Raw genomic sequence first — 9,349 nt, 5'->3', positions numbered from 1 at the left:
TTGAAGAAAACACGAGGGAAATCTTGATCTATGAGATACCTTTCTGCTGAGGAATTGGACTGTTCTTAAATACAACCCCTGAAGTCGATGTTTTGCAAGCGTTCCCTCCTTAAGCTGGTAGAGATGTTTCCCCTGGTTGGAAGAGAACTAGAAAGGGAAGAGTAGATTGCGCCAGCCCCACAACAAAGAGTTAACCCTTCCTGGTAACCTCGGACGTGAGCGTCTGCCCCCTCTTTGCTTTCTACTGCGCAACCAAACTGTGCACAGGGCTTGAACCAACCGCGGCCAGCACACTCCTTGCCAGTTAAGGTAACAGACACTATCGGTAGCCTATCATAACTTCGAACTGCCCAATCATCAACCAATTACAACTAAAGCATGATCTAGGCCGGTCCAGGTCCGGGCGGGGGCGAAGACTCGGTCCAGGAAAAGGGGCGGTAAAGACGGGAGGACGGACGGGAAGAGTCAACCAATCGCAGCAGAGAGCCGCCGCCCCTCCACCCAATGGATAAGTTGGGAGTGTGGTATGGGGCGGGCCTGTTGTCATGGGGGAGGTGGTGGCGCTCGGTGGCTACTGGCGGCGGAGGTAGAGTCTGAGGAGCCGGAGTTGTTCAGGGCCAGCGGCAGGTGAGTGCGGGCGAGGCGGGCCCGAGGTGCGGAGGCGGTGGCGGGCCGGAAACTCTAGCTTTGCGCTCCGGAGGCGGAGGCCGCGGGCGAGAGACCAGGGCTGCGGGCCGGGTCGCGTCGGGGTCGGGCGCGGCGGGAGCTCGGCCGGGTTCCTGCCCGCAGAGTTGGAGCTGGGAAGGTAGGTTGGCGCGGGACTCCGGCGGGGGCCAGGCCGGGAGGTCCCCTGGGCTGCCCGGCAGCGGCCCTGGGGACAGTGACGGGAGGCCGGTGTGTGCGCGGCTTCCTGAAGAGACCCGAGCGGCGGGGGTCTGCGAGCGAGGAGGGGGGACCCGGAGCGAGCGGCTCCGGGACCGGAGAGTCTAGGGGATACCGGGGTTTCTCTGGGAGCCGCGGGGGCCGACAGAACTGGGAGTGGCCCCTGTCGGAGCGAGGTGGGAGGTGGGGAGACAGAGGGCGGCCGGGGTCCGGGGGGTGACAGGGAGCGGAGGGAAGGCACCGAGTACGGCGCGACCCTCGAGAGAAGAAGGGCAGCTGTCGGGGGAGGAAGGGTCTGCGGGGTGGAGACCTTGAACCAACTCCTCCGGGGAGGGGCCGCGGCCGCCCTGCCCCCCCTCCCCAGCAGGTCTGGGGCCGGAGTCCGAGCTGAGGACCCTCGGAGCGAAGGCTTCGAGCGGCCCGAGTTGGGATTTGAGACTAGGGTAAGGGTTCAGCGGGAAAGTGCAAGTTCCCTTAAGCAAAATGGGATGGAGGTAAGAGGGGAAGAGTAATTTCCCTGGAGGGAGGGAGTTAGGTCTGGGGGAAATTTGCCCAGGAGTGGGTGAAGTGGGCTTGTGGAAGGAAGCTGGCCAGGCCAGTGGATACGAGCATTTAACAATGGTGCTGGTGAGGGCTTCCGAGAACAGGAGAAACTAATTACTACTACTAATATGCCAAGCTGAACTAGAGACTCCGTCCTTAAAAGCAAGGTGACGGTGGCTTGGAGGCTAGGGCTTTCGAAATGAGTTGTAGGATGACAGCGAAAATACTGGAAAATAAGGACATCAACAGGATGGGGAATTTGAGAGGAAAAGGGGAGGAGTAGCAGAACTACAGGAGAAAAACTGACTGGATCAGATAGAGGGTATTCATGAAGCAGGTAGGCATGCCCTGCTAAATTGAAAATAACTTAGAATTCTTGTACTATCCTTTATCTGGTAATACTGGCAGCTTTTACTTAAAGGGATTTAAGTTGTATTTATTTTTTTATTCATTCATACTTTTTTTTGAGGAAGGGTCTTGCGCTGAAGCTCTGGCTGGTTTCCCGGTAGACCAGGCTCACCTTGAACTCACAGAGATCCATTACGGGTATTTCAAAAAGGTTTTTTTAAATTATTGTTTTATTTTATGTATTTGTAGGCTTTTTAGAGTGGTGGCTGGTGCAGAACTTAGTACTGGTTTGTTACATAGAAAGATCCAAGATTGGAAATGCCTTCATACAGATTGGTTGGCTCCACCCGAGGTTTCCGATCCAGAAGGCCTAGGGGTGGGGTTCAGGAATTCAGCCCAAGTGATGCTTAGTGTTCTTCAAGGGATCAGTCATATTCTGAGGACAATTTGCTTTAATGAAAACTAATAGCAATCAACCTTAAAATACCAGAATACCTGTCCATCTTGCTGAAGAGGTGGGGGGGGCAAGAGAGAGAGAGAAAGAGAACACATCTTATTATAAAGCCCCCCCCCCCAAGTACTGTGGCTGATACTAAATATCTCACACATGCTAGACATGGGCTCTGTCAAAAAGTACTACTTTCCTAACCCAAGAAATTTTTTTTGAGATCTTAAAAAATTTATTGATTATTGAAAGTAAAACAGAATACACTAGCCTCACACTTGAAAAGGAAAAATCTTGTTTAGGGAAACTTCTTAAATACATGTTTTAGGTCACAATGTAAAATTTATGTCTTATAGTCAGAAAAGTTTGACAAACTTTTGAGTTGCACACTGTGGCAGAAGTATCCCTTCACTATTAAGGAATTAAGTTACTTATTTTGCAGTAGTTCTCAGGTGGTGATAGCGGCAGTTTGGGCAGTTTGACATTACTAGGAATTGCATTGAGCCTCTGATTCTGATCCACTTTTGTGGCTCCTGAGAACCTGGCGTGCGCACTTACAGGGAACAGAGGCAGAGAAACAATGGTATCTCAGATGGCCCTCTGCTGCCTCACCTGTACCTTCCTGTTTCCAGTTTTCCTTTCACTGTACTGTAAAAGACATTAACATCTATCAACTAACTCAACATTGAACTGGTTTAGAATATTTCATGTATAAAGGATAAACAAGCACAAAAGTAAACACTGCAAGAGAGAAAAATGAAAGCATTTCTTATTCTTAGAGACTAATCTCAGCACTTTGACATCTGAGGCAGGAGGATTGCTGGAAGGCAGTGGCCGTCCTGAGCTAGAGAGCGAGACCAGTCTTTAAACAACAAAACCAAGGAGGGAGAAAGGAGAGAGAAAAAGTACTGATGGGGTAGAGGCTTAACTATGGAGACACTTGTGGCTTGTGAAGGAGCTTTTGTCTTGTGGATTATATTTTCCTGAGAGTGAAGTGGGTTCAGTATATCTTGTATACTTAGCTCAGGAAACTAAATGTAATTTACAGTATGTATTTAAAGCTGTAGTTAAAGTGTATATGAATGTTTTGTCTTATTCTTAGATGAGTTTTTCTTTTTCTCTTGAAAACCTGATGGCTGCCAGGCATGGTGGCGCACAATTACAATTCAGACACTTGGGAGGATGAAACAGGAGGGTTGGTGTTGATTAGAGGGCTAGCCTGGGTTACACAGCAAGCCCTTCTTCCCCTTTCCCTCTGCCTCATCCCCTCCCCTCTCTGTTCTTGTTTGTTTGTTTGTGTGTTTGTCTTTTTTGAGACAAGGCTTCTCTATGTAACCCTGTCTGTCCTGGAACTGGCTCTATAGATCAGGAACTCAAAAGATCACCTGCCTGCCTGCCTGCCTCTGCCTCCTGAGTGCTAGGCATGAAGGGGTGCACCACCACTCCTGGTGAAGACCTTTTCTCAGTGACAGTCACAACACCATAAAACAAAGCTGAAAACCAGATGGCTTATTTTCAAACTAGATGGAATTGATTTAGATCTGTGTCTGTGGATACAAGAATAAAGAAAGCAGTACTAAAAACTGAAACAGACAATCCTTGCAGGTCTCTTTAAAAATCTTTAATCCAGGGGATTATGTAACCTTTCATTAATGTTTTATGAAATTGTGAAGAAATATTGCTGTAGCTTTGCATCAATACTTTTTAGTTTTTTTTCCCCTCTTTTTAATTCTATTTCAGATAGTTCCAAATTAAACAAAATTTTGATTCCAAAATAAAATTCCAAATGGGAGGCCAAAAACCATATAATCATTTTATGTTTGATTTCAAAAATAGTCTTTTTACAAAGTAAATTCACTATTTGGGGGTTGGGTTAAAGTAGATAAAATTTCCAAAAATGTAAACTTTCAATTTCTTACATTGAATTAAATGCAGTATTCCTATCACTAGTATGATTGCAGTTTATGTCTTTGTATGTGTAATATATGTGTATATATATATATATATATATATATATATATATATATTACATATAAAAACTAAGTGATGGAAGAATTAACATCTTAACTATGGAGAGAAATATAAAAGTTCATTCCTGGGGCTGGTGAGATGGTTCAGTGGTTATGAGCACCAACTCATAACCACTTTTCTGAAGGTCCTAAGTTCAAATCCCAGCAACCACATGGTGGCTCACATCTGCCCGTAATGAGATCTGACTCCCTTTTCTGGAATGTCTGAAGACAACTACAGTGTTCTTACATAGAATAAATAAAAAAAATCTTAAAAAAAAGTTAATTCCTTATAATGTTGGATGATGGGCAATTAGATTACTTGCTATAATAACTGGACTTTATTCAGTTAATGTATTATTCACCCATAACTTAATCATACTTATCTATGAATAGATTTGATTGCTCAACTCACTTTACAATGAAATTCATTAATCTGTAGTTGAATAAATGATAGATTTTGAATCCCAAAGAAACCTTTCCCAGCTGGACTTGAGACCCACTTGTACTTATCAAGGTTTACTTAGATAAGTGATTTTTAAATGAAACTTTACTTAGTAGTAGTTATTTTATCTTATTTCCTATTTCAGGGATGTCCCTCTTTCCGTTATAATAGCTTCTGTTCAGCCTCTTCTGCCTCCTGTCCTCAGCTGCTCATATAGTAATCCTTGGTGCCCGGGAATCTAGCTTGTAAAGGCACAAATTCCCTCTTTCTATGTGGTTTTTACTTTACTTCAAGAATTCCTTTATCAGAAAAGATCCCATAGTAAACTCACCACCTTTTTGAAAAGTACTTTATTCAGTAAAGTACCTGAAAAGCTCTATTTTTTTAAAACCTTGGTGTTACCATAAATCCTTTAGTTGCAAAGAAATTGTGGTTTTATATCATACTGTGAATTTTATCATTAGATGTAGAAGTACTGTACAAGTCTTTAGGATACATATTCAGAAGTAAGACACGAGTAAAGGGAACTTTTGGAGAATATAAACTATGCACTTTGAAATCTTGATGCAAAAGGAGGCTTGACACTAAGGGAGCATGAGAATCCTGACAGGCCAAGGAAGCGCCAGAGGATCTGCAGGAAATGAGGGAAGTGAGCTACTGTTGGCAGTTTTCCTGCAGTGACATATGTAAAGGGGGACCGTCCTGTTGCAACTTTGTGGACTTATTCTTAGATCTCTACAGTCCCTGCTGTTTCCCATAACTCTGTGTTTTCTCCCACTCAGGAAATAATGCTAGAATGCAAGTAAATGGGCTGATGCTTCTGAGTCCTGCAGGATGAGAGGAAGGGCAGGGCCATGTAGATATTGCTTCCTTTAGCCTTTAGTGCTGGGGATCTGACCCAGGACCTTGGGTTGAGCCACAGCCTTGCCTCAGTCCTGTGGATTTATAAGAAATCTCAGGATTAACCAAGGAGCCATTAAAGTTCAGTGACTTCCTCTTTTCTTCCTACTAAATGCTCAGTTTCTTTCCATTTATTTTGTATTTTTAAATTAGACATGGGCTGTATTTTTAAACTAACGTGTGTGCATACACACAAACTCATTTGTCAAACTTAGCAACAAGTTCCTTACTGGCTGAGCTATCTCATTGGTTGTTTTGGTTTTGGAGTAAGGGGGATTAAAACTAGGGCCTTGGGGCTAGTGAGATGGCTCAGTGGGTAAGAGCATCCGACTGCTCTTCCGAAGGTCCGGAGTTCAAATCCCAGCAACCACATGGTGGCTCATAACCATCCGTAACAAGATCTGACTCCTTCTTCTGGAGTGTCTGAAGACAGCTACAGTGTACTTACATATAATAAATAAATCTTTAAAAAAAAAGCCAAACTAGGGCCTTACGAATGCTAAGCAAGTATTCTACTTTTGAGCTGCACTCTCATTCCTCTCTCCGCTTGTTTATTGCTACCTATGCTTTTAATTCTTTTTCTTAGTTTAGTTAGTTTTTGAGGTGCTAGAAGTCAAACTCATGACTTTTTATGTGCTAGGCAAGTGTTAAAACACTGGGTTTTAGTTGCAGACCTAAGAATAACTAGGATGCATTTCTTTTAAAAATTTTAAAAGCTTTTTTGGAAGTAAGGTTTTAATCCATAGTTTAGTCTGGTCAGTAACGTGCTGTGTCACCAGATAGATTTAAACTCAAAATCCTTCAACCTCAGTGACCTGAGTACTAGGCATACAGGTATGTAGTAAGATATAACAGCTAGCCTTACATTCTTTAAACTAGTTATCAAAGTCTTGAATTGTCTTACTAGAGAGCAAAAGCTTGATTATAGTAATTTGATTGTATTGTTTATATATTAATTCAGAAAATGATTATTAGATTTTTTCCCCCCTAGGGTGTGTGTGTGTGTGTGTGTGTGTGTTTAAATTTTTCAAACTTTTTAATAACTTTTAAAATAGGTTTTTCTGTCTTCACCTCCAGAGTCCTGGAATTACAGGTATTGTATCACCATGGAACACCTCCTCCCCCTGCAGTTTTGTTAGCCAAGAGGAGGGATAGCAAAGAGAAAAAGAAAGAACCTACACATTTGCTAATATTTTAGCTATAAGATTGATCTTGATTATCTTTGGAAAGATATGTTTGTATGTATATCTTCATATATCTCAGTTGTATTTTTAGTTGTATTGTGGATAACATTACTAGTTTTAAAATCTTGTTTTTATTTTTGTTTTTTTATGTGTACTAGTGTCCCTGCATAAATGCATGTGCATTGTGCATGTCTGCTACTCTCAGAGGTCAGAAGAGGGCATTGGATATCTTGGAACTAGAGTTACAGATGGTCTGAGCTACCATGTGGGTGCTGGGGCTTGAACCTGTGATCTCTAGAAGAGCACCAAGTGTTCTTAACTGCTGATCCATCTCTCCAGACCCCCTTTATTATTGATTTTTTTTTTTTTTGTATGATGAGAATGTATTACTTTCTTTCCTCATCTCTGACAAATTCCCAGGAAGAAGCAGCTGAAGGAAGAAGGGGTCATTTTTAGCTTACAGCTTAAAGGCAGAGATGGCAGAGTGGCTTTGGGCTCCATCTATTGTAGATTGTAAAGCAGAGAGCTTGAGTTGGAACTGGGGCAGAATTGTATATCTTCAAGACATACTGTCCAGTGACCCACTTCCTCCAACTGAGCTGCATCTTCCAAAGGTTCCATGACTTCCCCAGAGTAGTAGTACTACCTGGATGCCAAATGTTGAAACAGCAGAACTTTTAGGAGACCTTTTACATCCAAACTGTGACTTTTGTTGTGTTGTTCTTGTCCCTCATAAGCTCAGGTATATTGCTTACAATGTGAAATACATTTAGTTCAACTTCCAGAGTCCACAAAATTGTAACAGTACCAACAGTTACTAAAGTTCAAAGCCCAAAGTCTTTTCTGACTCTCAGCAGTGGGCAACTATAAAATAAAAATAGGTTGCCTACTTCCACTGCACAGTTAAGGAATGAGGTTAGCAAGTAGAAATTAGCTGAAACAAGACTAAAATTCAGCAGGGAATCCTGAATCCATATCTGACTTCTGGGTTTTGTGGTGGTATTGCATACTGAAGTGGACTGGGGCTCGGCTCTTAGTGCTGTAACTAGTAGTACATGTGACCGTTCTCTAGGGCTGTCTCTTCTCAGTACCTGGAGCTTTTTTAACAGACCAGTGTTCCTGGTATCTCCAACATGGGCTTCTGTTGCAACTTAGGCCTCTTCCTCGGCGTCACACATCACTTTCTCAGGGCCTCTCTGTTCACATTGCTGGGCCTCATTAGCTTTTTTCTGGAACCTTGGCACAAGTATGCCCCAAAATCAGCACCCACCTGGATGGTGCTGGATTCTGAGTGCCAGCTCAGCATGCAGCTTCCTTGGTTCCTACATACTATAATTGTAGCAGCCTGTGAGTACCTGGTGGGTGTATCTTAGGTGGCCCTGTTGGATCAGGGTGCCACTGCTCTGGCACTCTCTGTTCAAACACTTCCCCTTTCCAGGCACTCCCCTTTTAATTGACGATTTACCAGAGGTTGCATTGTTGCATAGAGCTTCCTATGGGTGGGGTCTTGCAAAGTGTATGGCTTTTCTTTCTTAATTATAGTCAGTTTAATAATGGAATATGGGCATTTCATATTCATTTCATCTGCAACTTTAAATGTTCTTATGCCATGTTCTTTAAATTTTCTTTAAATTGTTCTTTAAATTTCCTTGCCAAACTGCATATTTTTCATGTCTTTCTGTCCCATTTGGCTTAGATTTTTTTTCATTGAGAACCTAGTTGAAGGCAGCCAGCAATAAACGTGTCACAGCCTAGATGCTATGCTGTGTTGAAATTTTCTCTGCCAAATGATTAATATAGTTTGAATTTAACCTTAGTCAAATTATCAGGATGTGGAATATAGCCAGATTACCCCCTGCCCCCAGAATGAAACTCGAATTGAGCTTGTAGCCCAATTCCTATTACCTCTTTTTCCCTCTCAAAACTTCATGACCCCACTGTCTACATGTCTAATGGCAGTCTGTTCTTCCAGATTCCCACCAGAATGGCTGGATAAGCTCTGTTTACAACATCCCAAGACTTGTTTAGCTTGCTGATCCAAACTCTTCCACATTCTTTCCATAAATGAGTTCCAAAGGCCTTTGAACCACACTGTCAGGCTTATTACAGCAACAGCCCCATTCCTGGTACCAATTTTCTGTAGTAGTTAACCGCTGTCCCTCTGGAAGACTGAGGTAGGAGAGGTTTGGGTCATGTTTTAGTGGGAATAAAGTTCGTCTTGCCAGGGAAAGCATGGCAGCTGTGGCTCAGTCCTTTGTGGTTGCTTGGTGTCTTTGGCATGACTTGTTACATCTAGGCAAACCAGGAAATAGCTTGGACTCAAAGCCTACCCCCAGCTAGGCCCCACCTCCTAAAGGTTGAACACCGCCGCCCCCCCCCAATGGTGCCACTATCTGGCTACCAAGTATTCAAACATACGAGCCAGGGAACAATGAATCTAAATCATCATACATGTTAGTTCTTGGTATTCCTTATTTAAAAGAAATCCCTCTTTATCTTCTTTTTTTTTTTTTTTTTTTTTGGTTTTTTCGAGACAGGGTTTCTCTGTGTAGCCCTAGCTGTCCTGGAACTCACTCTGTAGACCAGGCTGGCC

General features: G+C 43.1%; 1 protein-coding gene across 7 annotated transcripts in view; it reads left to right on the top strand.

The window, feature by feature from the left end:
- Positions 1–510: 510 nt before the first annotated feature.
- Numb (NUMB endocytic adaptor protein) overlaps positions 511–9,349 on the top strand; it is a 126,913-nt gene continuing 118,074 nt past the window's right edge. For 3 of the 7 annotated variants that reach the window (XM_029540991.1, XM_029540992.1, XM_029540988.1), the window contains exon 1: positions 548–627. The gene's annotated coding sequence lies outside the window, so the exon portion shown is untranslated. Of the gene's footprint in view, positions 628–711; positions 806–9,349 lie in introns of those variants that run through there. The other 4 variants (XM_029540994.1, XM_029540990.1, XM_021201567.1 and 1 more) reach the window with 3 other exon arrangements.

The sequence above is a fragment of the Mus pahari genome, chromosome 7 (genome assembly GCF_900095145.1).
Source record: "Mus pahari chromosome 7, PAHARI_EIJ_v1.1, whole genome shotgun sequence".
Classification (NCBI taxonomy): domain Eukaryota; kingdom Metazoa; phylum Chordata; class Mammalia; order Rodentia; family Muridae; genus Mus; species Mus pahari.
Note: the sequence above shows the minus strand (reverse complement) of the source record. Positions and strands in the feature narration are given on the sequence as shown.